We start from the raw sequence: 14,689 nt of genomic DNA, 5'->3' as shown, positions 1-14,689 counted from the left end.
ATTAATCCATCTTTACAAGTGTTGAAGGGCTGTGATGGCACGTGTTAAAAAAGAGCACATAACCGCACAAGACTCGAGTTGTTTAACTGCAGGGGAGGGGGAGTGTGACTTGAGGGGAAACTTATAACTGATATGGTTTGGGGGTCATGTGGTTATTTGTATCACTTATCTTAGCGATCTTGGCGTGAGCCAGCCAAAGGAAATAACAGCATAGCAGTAGAGTTTATTAGATAATTAGATTGTATGCACAAATATAATCTAATACTGGCTCGGCAACTCTTGTGACAGTATATTTAAACACCAGATATTTGGCAACCGCATGCTAAAATAAATATTAATGCTACAGCAACAGTTGGTGCTGTGCGGGCATTCAGCATTTGTCATTCACTTCCAATCCAGCTGACCAAATATCGCTGGCAAATAGTGTCATTTCAATCACAGTGCCCTCAAAGCTGATAGGTTATCCAATTATGTGTGTTGATGCATTTCCTGTGAAGCTAGGACATTGCTCATGACCTTTTCTTGATAGAAATGAAATTTTCTCCCCCTCAGGCTAAGCAAAATCTCACAGCACTCCACCCTTTGAGTGAGTCATGCTGGGATAGTCAAACAAGCCTACACGATGATGAATCTGCAGACGTTACTCCTGGAGAAGAGCTGTTTAGAAATCAGCCACCGTGCTCTCCGATGTGTCACATGGCTCTCTTTCCGCACTGGCATGTCTCGGGGCGTTAGAGAGTTGTCGACTTTGAGGGGGGGTGGCGGCGGCGGCGAAGGTGGTGGTGGCGGAAAGGCCTTGCCGCTCTTTGCTCAGCGTCTTAGAGCAGGTTATCTCTCCCTGCAGCAAGCCGCCACGCGCCTGTTGCACCTGATTGTCTCATCGGCACATTCCAGGTGAGGAGGCCTGACAAGCCAGGACAGAGCACCCAGACAGTGATACACTTGTTCAGCAGCCGCAGGTGTAGCTGTCCTCTTTTTCTCAGCTCTCCCAGAGGTGTTAGGCGTCGCGGAGGAGTGAGAGTAATTTGAAGCCAAGACAGGGAAAAACCAGTGACAAATTACTTTTTTTCTATGAAGCACAGTAAGAAAAGAGCAGCCATTTTTTATGTGGTCATCTTATTGACCCACATGCCCATCCATCATTCAAAGTAGAGTCTGGAGTAAAAAAGAATAGTAATAAAAAATACAATAATAGACTGAGTTCAGAAAACATCCGCTGCGAGAGGGAAATTTTCAATGTGCGCATTAATTCTGCAACTGGGTCGGGCATTATGACATTGTTCAGTCAAGAAATTGAGTGCAGCAGACTATAGGGGCAGGTGGTGGACAAAATAACAGGAACACCTTATAACAGGGTAAAGTCCAAGCGGGAGTTAGCTTGAGCTCGATGTTCTCTATTTTTTTCGTCAAATTAATAAAATAGCTGTAACTTTCATGCACAAAAGCAGCCACCTCGGCTTACGAGACTTATTCAGATAATGTAAGTGGGACCAAGAATTTGTGTCAACCACAACTACAAAAAAAGAAAACCAATAAAATACCAGAAATCATCTCAGGATGGCCCTTTAACAGCACGCCAGTCCCCTCCTTCTGATGTTCTAAACCGTGACCGCTCAGTAATCACCAGCACTTCATGACATCAGCAGTCGTGAGTCAAACCACACATGTATTCACACTCAGCGTTCATCTGCAGCTCAGCTAACGACCTGTTTTGTGTCTGTGTCCTGCACATCTTTGACGCTGTGTTGTTTAAAATCTGTCACAGACAAACACCTGCCAAGGTACTAAAAACCACCTTTTGTGGTTGTTCCCACTACAAAACATCATCATGACACACACACACACACGCATATATACTCACAAGCTGGAAACAATACCAGCCACGTTGCCATGGCTGCTAATTATTCAGGCCTCTCTGTTGACAGAAAACAACCGTAAATTATATATTGTATAATTATATCATTAAAAACATCATAAGAAAAACTAATAACGATCCCATCTTCTTTTACAGGTTTGAGAGAGAACAAAAAAGTAGGTTTTGATATTTACACTAGAATATTTCAGAGGTTTTGTAATTACTTTTTTATTTTTCCATACTTAGTGTGGCCTTTATATCATATATCTGTCTGCAGTGGAAGCTCTGTTCAATCTTCTTGCGGTTTGTTGTTTTTTTATTCTTCCAAAGTTGTGTTAAAACAATTACTTGTGACGTCAATAAGTAGGAAAAGCACCAGCAATTTTCATACCTTATTTATCAAGTAAAAATGTCCAACATTTGCTGTCTGCTTTAAAATCAATAGATCAAGTTGTAATATTCATATCTATAGGGTGTTGCATATTTAAGATGTGTAGTAAGCTAAAAAGATTTATTAATGAAATCCATAAACTTAATTCTCTAACAAAGCGTCAACAAAAACATGAGCATGTTATACACCCCTATTATCTTTTATATAACGGTAAGGTGTTCCTGTGATACCACTCCTCTACTCCTGCACCTAAAGTAGTTTCTGATTAGAAACCGAATAACGATCCTATGCTGTGGCCTCCCCCCCAACATTAATAGCGTCTGTTCATCCCCACTGGTACGTGCACCTTCTAAATTTAGGACTTCATGGGTCTGTTCGGCCGTCGCTGAGGGGTGATCAGCCATTCAGGAGGAGGGAGGAAACAGGAACTGAAGCATTCTGATGATGTAATTGGCAGCAGATGTGGGGGAAGACAGAGATAAAGGAGAAGGAATTCAAAATAATATCTGTTTGGGCATGCATGAGGGAGTTATCATGAGCGCAGTGGGATCGTGTTTTGACTTTTGTTTCACTGATTCAGTGTTGCCCAAGTGCTTTCATTTTACAGTGGCCTGAGCTGTGGAAATCTGACATTTCAGTCCAGAAACAGCAGTGGAAGGATACCGAAAGAGCCCTTAATGAAGACATAGCTATACTTCACTGATCAGCGCGCACACAGGGCCTGGAAAAAATAACGTGTATATACTAATACTTGTTTTGAGCTGTCAGGGACCTATAACATCAACTGAAAGGATGATTTTAAAACCTGGCTTCCTAATGCGGGAAACAAGCAAAAAATACGCTCTCATGTGAAAGTCACGGCAAAGAAAGCGACCAAAGAGGGTCAAGTAGCCACTTTTTCCTGCCTTCCTTGTGGTCTGACAATGAGGCGGTGAGAACAACAAGACAGGACTGAGTAAGAGGATGCAGAGGGGGGCGGATGCAGGCTGGGACCTGCTTCGGCATTAAGTTATGCCTTTGTAAGGCAGAAGCACTTGCCTGTGGCAGGTGCAGGTAGCAGACGTGACGCTGCCGAGGTGTTTCTATTGAGAAGTACCCAACCTGCCGAGTTGTCGGGACAAGTTAGAGGACTCAGTCACCACCCTGCTCTAAAAAACTAACCAGATCCGCACACTATGACTTGCACTTCTAAAGATGCGATGGAGGAACTGGAAAATCCCAGGGCTTGAACGTAAAATTATAGGATTGTTGCGACGCTTGTCATGGAAGCTAATGTGGAAGATAATACATCATAACAGCAATTACAATCTCAGGGATTGTCTCTTTTATGTACCACCCAAAAAAAGCACTAAAGGCAGATTTAAATAAAGGCATATATCATCCACGAAGTGCTCAGCAGTTATATTTAAAATTCGAAATGTTAGCTTTTATGGGAGTGGACTAATCCTAAAGCTTGGGTTTAGAGGGATACATAATAACCAGGGCACTTATGAAGCTTTCCAGGAGAGGATTCACATTTTCCACTGAAGTCCCAGTCAGAAATGTTTCTTAATAAAAACCCATCCTTCCTGTTCATCGGGGCCCTCGCGGTTATTCATCCTTCTGGCTCTGTGTGCGAGGATGATTAAAACTCAGCCTCCCCTGTATTTAAGCCACAGAGAGGCACCTGTAGCTGCCGTCATACACTGCAGCGAATCGCCAACAAATGGAAGCTTGCAAGCCTAGCCATGTCAGGTGGGATTCCTGTCATCGCGGCGCAACAGTAATCATCGTCACAGAGGAGTCTGAGTGAGGGAAAAACAGGAATGAAAAGGTTCAGTGTGTTAAAAAAAATGCAAAGAAGAAGCTTCTGAAGGAGACGTGACTCACCATGTGCAGCACTCGCTCAAAACATTTTCTTGTTGTAGGAGTGGCAATGAAAAGCCCGAGGCAATCGTTTCTCATCAAAGATGCTGCTTGCAAACTTGTTTCTGACATACTGCAGAGAGAGAGAGGGAGAGGGTTTCCTCGATGCGATGGTGTTTAGCTATAACTTATCAAAATTCCATATCAGGATGTTTGCAGTTGAATCTGAGCTCTGATATTTAAGATTCAGAGCCTGTTTCAGCCTGTGTTGAAAAGAGAGAGAGAGAGAGGGAAAAAAAATCCCCCCAGTGAGATGATGTGAAAGATTTTTAGCCCTCATGCTGGTTTAGAGAATCAAAGATCACGTCAATGCCCACCAACACGGAGTCACAGGAATTTAAATTTACCTCTTTAAGCCCTCTTTAAGCCCCACAGCCTTGAGCATTTTATCAGCAGGGAAGTTCAGTCTGGACTTAACACAATATGCTGGTATTTAAAATTTGTCTTAGTCCCTATAACTAATGGGGCAAAAGTGATGATATCCATCTAAAAGCACAAAGTTTAGGGGCAATTACTGTGGACACCTGAAGGAGTGGAGGGTTTTAACAATGAGAGCAAAGTAAGCAAAAGGATCCGCCTCTGCCTCCCCTGTTTTCTTTGCCTGAATGAATAGCAGATCCACCAGCATGGCAGTGTCAGAATAGATTAGCGCCATGGTCCATCTCCCTGCCTTCACAAAATAAAATCCTCTTAAAAGCAGGGGATGTCACTCAATCTCCCGAGACACGCATTTGCTTGGTGGACTCGGGAGCTCTCACTTCTGGGAAATATACCTGCACAAATAGAGGAAGTTTAAACTGAAAATGAGCTGCCAAAGAGGAATTTGCCAAAGTATAAATCTCCCACACTGACTGTATTTCCTCAGACAGGAATACACGCGCTATTAAAGTTACTCATTTTTAGGGCAGCCGTGTATACTCATGCATTACGGAAGAGCAAACAGTTATTAACTTCAACAAATGATGCCCACTTAATCTTTCGTTTTAAAGAGAGCATGTTTAGGTGGCCATCTTTAAAGGATCTTTACGCCGCCTGCAGCTATCTTTTATTTTATAAACATAGCCCAGGGCTGCGAGTAAAAGGAGGATTTTCCAAACCGTTCAGTGTTTTCAGTGCGTGTAACTAAGAAAACAACAGGAAGTTCCTCTATGAGAGCCCAAAGGCAGAGGTTAAGAGTTCAGCACTCGCAAACCACTCTGCTGCTTTCCTTACAAAATAAAAGCCTTTATTTATTCAAAATAAGAAACTTGCTGGATAATGAGTTTACAAAAAGCGAAGCATGACGCTGAAAAAAGGCTAATAAAACACACAACGTGATATAAAGAAAAAGTGCAATTCTAATTCTAAATATGCCCACATTTTGAATTACGCAGAGTATAAGATGGAAAAATCTTAGGCTTAGGGTGAAGGCATGCTTCTCCATAGTGGTTTGCACATTTGCCTAACAGCCAAAAGATCCCCAGTCTGAGACTAGGAGGAGGCACAAACTCCTTGGGGGTTGCATTATGAAGGGCATCTAAAAAAAAATATGTGGAGCTACCTTCTGTGGTGACCTCTTGTAAATAAGGGAGCAGCTGAAAGTGGTACACCGTCTGTTCATTCAGGCAATTTTTCACATTTTCCCTACAAGGGCACCTAAAAGCAGAATAGTACTATTGGCATGGTCCCGGCAGGCCTGCTCCTTTTCCTTCCCCTTGTCTCTCTCTCTGCTCTCAGGTGGAGTTGGGCAGGCCTTGGTGCCTTGCCCCCTTGGGTGGAGCATTTCTGCCTTTAGTCCAGCCAGCACACCTTTCTTCCATTAACTCATTATCTCCTGGGAATAAAAGGCTAGCTGAAACCACTCTTTGCCAGATTGCCATCACCTTTGTGGTGGCAATCAGCCTGTAAGTGGGTTTTGGGTTTTTTTTTTTTGTTTATACCTGATCCTGTTCTCTAGTCTTTACTCCTAGTTTCCTCCCTGTGTGTGTCTTGACTGGACTCAAGTAACTTGCAATCTGAAAATGTCACTTACTGTTCACCCAAAAAGCAAGGATATACCTGCAAACCCAAAGCTGGTCACCTCTCATTATGACTTACCTAGAAACTTCACATGCTTCCCCCACCTGTAAATCACAAAGGAAAAAAAAGTCTCAAAAAAGTTTCACTGGTTGCGGCTGTGACAGCCAACAGCGTCAACACCAACCTGCCATCTCCTCTCTGGCACTTCCTTCTGCCCCCCTCCCCCCGAGTTGGTGCATGCTCAGAAAGACCACTCACCTAAGATTAACTTACCCTTGCCTTTAAATTCTGTTAACATAAAAACATTTAAAGCTTGCATTGATCTCAGGTGTTCTGCTATTAAGTCAGTTTGTTCCTGTAACTATGAAAAACATAATTTGAATCAAATTAAAACCAGTTTTAAAGTCATATTAGTCACAGTGTTAATTGATACTGTGCTAGTTCATTTTTAAGGTTGTGTTTTACGTTGTTTGCATGTATTATATTAACAAATGCATTTATAACTAAATTAGGAATTGGCTTTTATAAAAGGGGGAAAATATTCAACATATTACATATATGTACATTGTAAGCAATAAATAGGCCCAACACATGTTAGCTAAGAGCATCTCAAAAAAGAGTCGATGAAGGACTAATAAAGTTGGTGGGTGATATTTCCTTGATATTTCATATTTTTTAAAATAATGTGAAAACTTAATAAATAAATACATTTAAAAAGTCTCCCATTCTCTAATCAGGGTGGGATAGACTGATAAATATGCAGAAACATACAGGGCTGAACACACTGATTACACCGCCTGTGATAAAAACAAGAAAACACAAATATTTTAGCAATCTGTCAAAAACTTGTTTAAATCTGAGGCACACTGGACTTCAAAGAGAAGTCAGAAATTAATCAACTATAACATGCAAACACTAAACCTCAGTTCAGCAAAGCAAGTAAATAAATGTGTTTAGAATCTTACTGAATGAAAAAAATAATAATCTGCTTTTCTCTGCTTTTTTGTAAAACTTTGCATAACATTAATAACAACAATAATTCTGTTTTAGCATTAAAAATATAATCTAAATTAAAGCACTTGCACATAGTGGTGGATTAACCAGGTGGTGGTCTAATAAATATGCTGAACTGCACATTATGTATTATTTATACTGTACTCTGCACTCAGACATAGTCCTGGTATAAATATCTGATGTAATAGTTGCTATGCCGCTCAATTTTGAAATAACTCCTGTGTTTTGTGTTTTTGTTACTTACCCCAAAGTTACAAAAACCCCAAAACAATAAAACAAACTTTTATAAAATGTAGAATAAATATGAAATTAGTGCTGACTTTATCTTGACTACAAACACTATGAATCCTGGGTAATATTTAACATTAATCTCCACTAGAAAATATTTATAAATAAAAGAGTTGTTCAGCTGTTATAAAGATTTAGTTCTTATATATGTTTACTTTGAGTTTTTAGCCCCGTGGCTGCTTCTTGCTTTGAACCGCACAAACCTGAAAGATTCATGCACTCCATACTTTCTATTCATCTTCCAAGGCTTCTCTCTCCTGTAAAATAATTTCTAAGGTCCTCTGACCAGAAAATCTTTTTATCAAACAGATGATTGGGATAAGATACATGCACTCGAAGCTCTTTATTTGTTATCGTCATAATTTGACAGCACAGTGTGAGAAAACGATGATTCAGATGTTTTGACTACATGCACAAAAAAAACATCCTCCAATCCATTTTATACAAGTCACACACAGACACTACAAAGGGGAAGGTGTGCAGGAAAATGCAACAGCCGACTGGTTTTCTGTGCTTGAAATGTACAATGTTGCAACCTTTACTGTGTGTGTGTGTGTGTAGTTTAACACACTACAGAGAGTAAGGTGTGCAGGAATAGCAGGCAGGTTCTCAGTGCTATGTTATGTCGAGTGTCAGCCTGATGTCACGGTGAAATAGTGTAATGTTTTTTTCATTACAGTCAGCATCACTTTCAAACTAATGCACTGCAATTGGAAGAATGTTTTCTGCCTGCACGATGTAAGTTTTTGAAACTTCCCTGAGGGGGACGCGTCACGCTGGCAACCAAGAAAAGGCAGCTTTAAGTTTTTTAAAGATTTCTGCAGTTTAATCTCAACTATTACCAAATAGCTGATTGCCTGTAATTAACCAAGCAGGTTTGATGCCTAAACTTCACCGATTGTTACCCCTAAACATAACCAAACAGCACGTGGAAACAAAAGTAAGCAACAAATGAACTGTAATCCAAGAGAAACTGTTAATAAATAAAAGCCTGCAGACTGTGGTGTGAGCGGGAATTCGTTTAAAAGGGGAAACAATATCAGTACACAAAGGTTAGTGTTCATGTATACATAAACTGCCATGAGCATCTGTGTGTACGTGATGCACAGAGGAGCTGGGAAGACAATTTTTCCTTTAATATCTGCCACGTTTAATAGTTTTCATGTGCAATCATTTCCACACTTATTACTTATTATTACATATTACTCTCAGGTCCAGTGAACCTGACTGTGTAGGGAATATACAGTCAGTTTCTTTCAGTGTTCTCAGTAAATATATTGGTAAATTTATTAATTTTTCTTTTAATAAACACTGAGAACACCACACAGGGGTGAATGGCTAATCTGCTGTATGAATCATTTTCTAACCAGATAACTCAATCAAACTACAGCGAGCTGGATCAAAATTAAAAAGAAAAAAACAAGCTCAATGAATTCGAAAAAATTCAGAGAGTCAATACTCTAACACTCAGTCTGCTGCTGCGCTGCTGTCAGAAATGTTGATCTGTTGTGGTGCACAGTGAAAAAACATTTTTCTGAGAAATGTTGAAAAATTACAGGGAAGACTGGAACATGTCTCAAGGTAAAGCAACATAATATATATCTGACAACCCATTAACCATGTTAAGACAACATCTAACAATAGCCTTCACTGACTTCCTAGCTCACGTTACAGGATGTGACACAATGGTAAAGCTAGAAATCGATTTAAAAATATCAACACACGTTCTGCACACAAGGCTGAGTAAAAATGTATTATTATCGTTCTGGTAGAGACATGACATTCAGTATATATTTCACCATGTATTTCTGTGTAATGTTTGTTTAGATTTCATCAAACACAAACGTGTCTGCCAAGAACGATAGCAGCAAGTACGGAAAATTGTCTGCAGTGTACAGGGAGTGCAGAATTATTAGGCAAATGAGTATTTTGTCCACATCATCCTCTTCATGCATGTTGTCTTACTCCAAGCTGTATAGGCTCGAAAGCCTACTACCAATTAAGCATATTAGGTGATGTGCATCTCTGTAATGAGAAGGGGTGTGGTCTAATGACATCAACACCCTATATCAGTTGTACTTAATTATTAGGCAACTTCCTTTCCTTTGTCAAAATGGGTCAAAAGAAGGACTTGACAGGCTCAGAAAAGTCAAAAATAGTGAGATATCTTGCAGAGGGATGCAGCAGTCTTAAAATTGCAAAGCTTCTGAAGCGTGATCATCGAACAATCAAGCGTTTCATTCAAAATAGTCAACAGGGTGGCAAGAAGCGTGTGGAAAAACCAAGGCGCAAAATAACTGCCCATGAACTGAGAAAAGTCAAGCGTGCAGCTGCCAAGATGCCACTTGCCACCAGTTTGGCCATATTTCAGAGCTGCAACATCACTGGAGTGCCCAAAAGCACAAGGTGTGCAATACTCAGAGACATGGCCAAGGTAAGAAAGGCTGAAAGACGACCACCACTGAACAAGACACACAAGCTGAAACGTCAAGACTGGGCCAAGAAATATCTCAAGACTGATTTTTCTAAGGTTTTATGGACTGATGAAATGAGAGTGAGTCTTGATGGGCCAGATGGATGGGCCCGTGGCTGGATTGGTAAAGGGCAGAGAGCTCCAGTCCGACTCAGACGCCAGCAAGGTGGAGGTGGAGTACTGGTTTGGGCTGGTATCATCAAAGATGAGCTTGTGGGGCCTTTTCAGGTTGAGGATGGAGTCAAGCTCAACTCCCAGTCCTACTGCCAGTTTCTGGAAGACACCTTCTTCAAGCAGTGGTACAGGAAGAAGTCTGCATCCTTCAAGAAAAACATGATTTTCATGCAGGACAATGCTCCATCACACGCGTCCAAGTACTCCACAGCGTGGCTGGCAAGAAAGGGTATAAAAGAAGAAAAACTAATGACATGGCCTCCTTGTTCACCTGATCTGAACCCCATTGAGAACCTGTGGTCCATCATCAAATGTGAGATTTACAAGGAGGGAAAACAGTACACCTCTCTGAACAGTGTCTGGGAGGCTGTGGTTGCTGCTGCACGCAATGTTGATGGTGAACAGATCAAAACACTGACAGAATCCATGGATGGCAGGCTTTTGAGTGTCCTTGCAAAGAAAGGTGGCTATATTGGTCGCTGATTTGTTTTTGTTTTGTTTTTGAATGTCAGAAATGTATATTTGTGAATGTGGAGATGTTATATTGGTTTCACTGGTAAAAATAAATAATTGAAATGGGTATATATTTGTTTGTTTTTTTAAGTTGCCTAATAATTATGCACAGTAATAGTCACCTGCACACACAGATATCCCCCTAAAATAGCTAAAACTAAAAACTACTTCCAAAAACATTCAGCTTTGATATTAATGAGTTTTTTGGGTTCATTGAGAACATGGTTGTTGTTCAATAATAAAATTATTCCTCAAAAATACAACTTGCCTAATAATTCTGCACTCCCTGTAATTCTCAAGGAGCAACCGGAATTGAAAATTAAGCTAAAGGAGCCGGAAAATGTGCAGTTCCTCTGGTGGCCACTTGAGGCTGGCTCCAAAAGGGAGTTACTCTCCATGCAATCCCACGTTCAAATGCCTGAAGCTGCTGCATTAAAAAGCATGCTTACAGCTACAGCTGTGTCACATCATATCCACAATAATACCTGTATACATTTTTAAGTATCATTATCATTGCTGTAATAACATCATGTGTTTATGTTCCCTAGTACAAGAAAAAAATGAGACAAGTTTGGGCAACTCAGGGAGTGAAAGCAGCACATCAGCCTAAGATGACAATTTAGTACCTAAAAAGGTGCAACTTCCACAACACAATAAGGTACATTAGTACTTTGCTAAATATACAAGAAAACTCTTCCTGTCGAAGTCTACGATGGAGGAGATACTAGCAGCTGGTGATGTGTGACCCAAATGTCAACAAATGACTCTACCAAGTCTTGCTGGAGCACTCCCTAGCTGCACTCCATATGACAGGAAGAGCAAACAGTGGATGGAAATTACTGATGTTGTTCCACAGTGGAAAAACAGGACTTTAAGCAGCTGGTTAAAAATCCAGACCCAAGTTACAACATCCCAGGTAGAAACTATTTTTCCGTCTTGTTATGCAACAGCATTGTGCAGCTCCTGGCGAGTTACGCGGTAACGTTACTTTACTTAAAGTGTTCCAGGGGAAACACTAGCTAGGCTACTTTGGTGCTTACATTTAAATGATGCTGTGCCACTATAACTGTGCTGCTGGGGCACCTGTAAATAATGCTGCCTGCAAGCATCAATAAAACATTGTTCATCCTGTATTTTTGAAGCTATATAACCCACACCCCACTTTTAGCCTGTTGCAAAATCTAATTTTTACCTCTGTGGAGAGTTAACCTGCATGGGCAGAATCTTTTGATTAGTGTCTGCTAGTCCTTATCCCCAACTTTGGGTCAAAATACTGGACCTCTTCATTGTCTGCTGATATTTCTGGTGCCTTCCTGTGAAGTATGAACCATCCCAGACGCCTGCGCTTAAGTTTTGGTGGAGCAAGGTAGAGCCGATGTTAATAGCCATTTTTTGGTGCTTAGCTTAGCCAGGTCAGTGCTCTGTTTATGTCTTATTTACTTACTATGACATAGTCAGAAATATCCAACCATGGTTCAGCAGTTTTACTCATGTTCGCTGCTACCATCCCAGTTGGCGAATCAGAGTTGGTGGAGGTCCAACTTTCCGTGTTGGGGATTCAACGTGAGAGCGGCTTTCTGTCGGAGAATTCCGGATTTCCAACTTTCCACTTCAAATGGGACCCAGCATAAAGAGCTGATATGTCTGTATTTGTGTTGCATAAAGTTTGAGACAGATTGCCAACCAAACTAGCATTAGCTGGTAAATTAGCATTCCACCTTTTCATCCAAATACCATGTTGATTTTTTGGGGCTTCTGGCTCAAAAAAAACCAACATGGTGGGCAAGATGCTAACGCTGAAGCTTAAATGAAGATTCCAAAACCAGTAAGGAGCATCGCTAGCTACAGCCATTTTTTATACTGTCTCTGTCTCAATATAATGAATGAAATACCAAGTTAACATAAATCTATGCACAAACCTAGCTAATCTACTCGACTAATTTAAATATATTACTAATAGTCATACCTTGCTGTTTGTACAAAGCTGTTTTGTTAGCATGTAGCTCTGTATATAAATTTGTTTAAGCACTAGCCTAGATCAGTTGACGACCATTTGGCAACCAACATTCACACAGGGTAAATATGCATATTCCACGAGTGGTAGGTTGCTAGCCGTCACTGTGAAAATGACTGCAAACATCCCAGTCACGCAAGGGCCGGGGCTAGGGCAGAATGAATATAACAGTAAGCATTATGAGCTTTATTTTAAAAAAAAGACAGTTTGAAACTGTGTTTGGTTATTTTTCGGCAAAGAGGTTATTCACACATAATTATCATTAATATAATAGAACAGAGATTTATTTTATATGCTGTTGAAACTGTTATTAATGCAATACTGAATAAGGTAAGAGAAATGCTAGTTCTCTCACCTCGTGATGCCACAGACTGCCCCCTGAGATATCCGGGGACAGTGACCTGTAAGGTGGATTATCTGCCTGGGAAGGAGACACACTGTTGGCCTGTCAACCTGATGCCTACAGCAACATCCAGAGTCTGTCAAAATGATCAAGTCACTGCAAACCCAGGCTCACAAATTATGTAGAAGCACACATCAGATCTACACACTCACAGTGTAAACATTTCATCACCGTCCACGGTTTTTGTTTGATGTGTGGAAAACGGTTTTGGTCTGGGGTTTAGCTCCTTCTCATGAGCTACAGAGAAGTCAGATTTTTTTTCCCTTTTTTCTGAGCTTCTAAGAAGGATCAGCTGTCATTTGAGGCAAGGACGTAATAGTCTACATTTTCAGCAGAGCAGCGTTTCTCTCTTCAAATTGATTGGAATCACTTTCTGTACCGCAACAAGAATCCTCTCCCTTTCTCCTTTTCATCTCTTAGTCTCACTGATCATTGGTGCTACTGAGATACAGAGTACAGGTGTGATCATCATCCTAATGCATCTTTGAGCATGCGTGCGTGCGCGTGTGTGTGTGTGTGTGTATGTTGCACAGATAACATTTCAATAGTGCGATCTGAAACTACAATAAATGAATGTTGACACAGCATCCGTAGTCATCCATAATTTATATCAGCTCAAAACACTTTGCAGAGCTTTTTGAATGTTGATTTCCATCATCCCATTGAATATAATGTTGTAACAATTTGGTGCTCAAAAATAGGCTGAATCGTGCTGGAGGAAGTGGACAGAGCAGTACATACACATGTTTATGTGCTCCTGTGCCTGCATGCATATATGTGTGTGTGTTTGTTTCAAACCTGGCATAATGATAGACTGACGCTGAGACCGACAGCACCACCCCAAGCAAGTAGAAAAGCCCTGCATTCCTGGGCTGCGAGCTGTGAAGCACATATTGCAAGTTAAAACATGCAGCCCGGAGCCACCTATGTTTTAGTAAATAGTTTTAGAGGTAGAGTTTAGAGATCATAGCTTCAGGTCAAGGCTGGGATTGATTGAATGTTTTGTGGTTGTCCAGTTTTATGGAGAAGTGGAAATGGAAAATTGGCTTCCCCCCCCCGTTAAAATAAAGGGCTGGGTATTCAATGTTTTCTGATGCTTTGAAGTTGTTCATAGTTGTGTCAGGAAAAAAGGCACTTTCCTTTTTATACAGCAATCGGAAGAGAAAAGTTTGGTGATTTTCATGTGTGCGCTGTATGTATGACACTACAGACAGCACCCTATTAGCGTGGTTTAGCAATAGAAACTGAAAGCAAGGAGAAACAGCCAACCTACTTCTGTCCAAACATGATCTGGCCTCCTCCCCGAAGCTTCTTATTAAACTGGACGTGAATGTGACATCAACATGCTCATCGAATTCTTCACTAAAATAAACATTTCAGAAACTGGTGAAATACGCCGTGCTAAAATAAAGTGTAAAAGCAAGTTTGTCCTTTTTTAAAACATGTCTTTAACTCATATATGTGTGCAAGTGGCTTAGAAAGTGGATGGGTGGAGTTTCATTCATAAGTGCTTTAAAGTGGCTCTGTTTGTATTCCAGCATGCTGTAATAAGAAATCCTGTTTTCATGGAGTGGCTCACTCTAGCCGCATAGATCTGCATAGATCACCACCTGTCACTCAAATCTGAAACACCTGTATTCTCCACAGCATCCACAACAGCT

At 40.8% G+C, this 14,689-nt stretch overlaps 1 long non-coding RNA gene across 1 annotated transcript; it reads right to left on the bottom strand.

The window, feature by feature from the left end:
• Positions 1-2,032: 2,032 nt before the first annotated feature.
• On the bottom strand, positions 2,033-5,877 carry LOC102080529 (uncharacterized). The gene is made up of 3 exons (XR_002057059.2): positions 5,692-5,877; positions 4,116-4,224; positions 2,033-4,030 (listed from the first exon to the last, which is right to left on the bottom strand). It is a non-coding gene; the product is annotated as an uncharacterized LOC102080529 (long non-coding RNA).
• Between the last annotated feature and the right edge of the window lie 8,812 nt (positions 5,878-14,689).

Source organism: Oreochromis niloticus, linkage group LG18 (genome assembly GCF_001858045.2).
Source record: "Oreochromis niloticus isolate F11D_XX linkage group LG18, O_niloticus_UMD_NMBU, whole genome shotgun sequence".
NCBI lineage: Eukaryota > Metazoa > Chordata > Actinopteri > Cichliformes > Cichlidae > Oreochromis > Oreochromis niloticus.
This window is presented reverse-complemented; position numbering and strand designations above follow the sequence as displayed.